Here is a 1,828-nt window from a genome sequence, read left to right as displayed (position 1 = left end):
ACAGCTGGAGGCATTCCTGACACTATCAATGTAATATAGCTGTTTCAGATCACAAATATTACTCATTAACCTTAGGGCAGAAATCTAACATAATCAAATATCCTTTGCTACCTAATTCAAGTCAGCCAGGGGCAGGATAGATAGGAAAAACAATACAAACAATACATAGAGAAATGCTCAAGAAGTGTTGTTTGTTTTTTTTTTTAAGAGTTTCTCTGCTTTCAGAATCTGCCATCTGTCACAGTCTTCAGGTTATGAATTATTTTGCGAGCCATGTGCTTAAAAAGTGTTCAGAATATGGATGTTGTAATTCAGGAGAATTATACTCTTTAGCAGAATGACTTTTACTAGTTTTTTTTTTTTACTTTATTAATATATTTTATTTAACTCAATATATCCAAAATATTTCATTTCTATATTTAATCAATATCAACTTTTTTCTTTTCATTTCATTTATTTATTTTTATTGAAGTATAGTTGATGGACAGAGGAGCCTGGAGGGCTACAGTCCATGGGGTGGCAAAGAGTCAGACATGACTCATTCATTCACTCAGTTGATTTACAATGTTGTGTTAATTTCTGGTGCACAGCGAAATGACTCAGTTATACATAGGTGTTTACATTCCTTTTTATATTCTTTTCCACTATAGTTTATCCCAAGATATTAAATATAGTTCCCTGTGCTATACAATAGAATCTTGTTGTTCATCCATTCTACATTTGCATCTATTGGCTGGCCAAAAAGTTTGTATAGTATTTTCCATATGATGTTATGGAAAAACCAGAATGAACTTTCTGGCCAACCCATTACTAACCCCAAATTCCCAGTCCAAAAAAATATGGAACACTTCATAAATTTGTGTATCACCCTTGTTCAGGAAATGCTGATCTTCTCAGTATCGTTCCAATTTTAGTATACATGCTGACAAAGTTAGCGTGACTTCTACCAATTTTTTCCTTTCTCTAAGAAAGTATTCACTCTTTGGCAAAACTAATACAATTATGTAAAGTTTAAAAATAAAATAAAATTGAAGAACAAAAAAAAAGAGACATTTGAAAGAAGTCTTTTAAGTACATTCTTCCACCAGAACTCCACTGGTGAGTATAAAAAAAAAAAAGAAAGAAAAAAAAAGAAAATATTCACTATCTCAAGTACTGCAAAAAGGCTTTTGGGAATTAAATATCCCTTTTCATCTCTCCTCTTTGACTTCCCAAAAGTTATCCTTTACAATCAAGTCAAAACTGAATGCTTTCTGTGTTGGTCCTATCCCTCTTCTATCTAAAACCTGAGTCTCCCATCTTCGTATTTTTAAGTTAACTATTAATAGATTTGGCAAGAATAACTTGAAAGTTTAAGGGAGACTAGACTGTTCCTAGCTTGTCTTATTTACCTGACCTTTTGAGAACTAGGACCAGCATCATGGTATCTCACTCACCTTACCCTACCCCCTGCTCTGTTGATGACCAGATGTGAATCTTTTTATTTTTTGCCATGCCACATGGCTTACAGGATCCTAGTTCCCTAACCAGGGTTTGAACCTGGGCCCTCAGCAGTGAGATCATGGAGGCCTAACCACTGGACTGCCAGGGAATTCCCCAGATGCAAATTTTGCTTAAATATGTCCCTACTTGGTAAACCTGTACATATTAAGCAATCAGAATTACTAATAATATCAAAGTTTAAAATTCTAAAACATGATTTTATCATTACATTGTCCCTAAAGATGCCTCCTCACTTTTAATCATTTAAGATGAAAAAAGTGGACCTGGACATTTCAACAAAGCTCATCCCCCAAGATGTTTGTAGAATTTCATTTTGATGAAAAGA

General features: G+C 33.9%; 1 non-coding gene across 1 annotated transcript; it reads right to left on the bottom strand.

Moving 5' to 3' along the window:
• Window positions 1–833: 833 nt before the first annotated feature.
• LOC112584067 lies at window positions 834–938 on the bottom strand. Its single transcript, XR_003108423.1, has one exon. It is a non-coding gene; the product is annotated as a U6 spliceosomal RNA (small nuclear RNA).
• Between the last annotated feature and the right edge of the window lie 890 nt (window positions 939–1,828).

This window comes from Bubalus bubalis, chromosome 3, assembly GCF_019923935.1.
Source record: "Bubalus bubalis isolate 160015118507 breed Murrah chromosome 3, NDDB_SH_1, whole genome shotgun sequence".
NCBI lineage: Eukaryota > Metazoa > Chordata > Mammalia > Artiodactyla > Bovidae > Bubalus > Bubalus bubalis.
The sequence above is the reverse complement of the archived record's forward strand: the minus strand, read 5'-3'. Positions and strand labels throughout refer to the sequence as shown.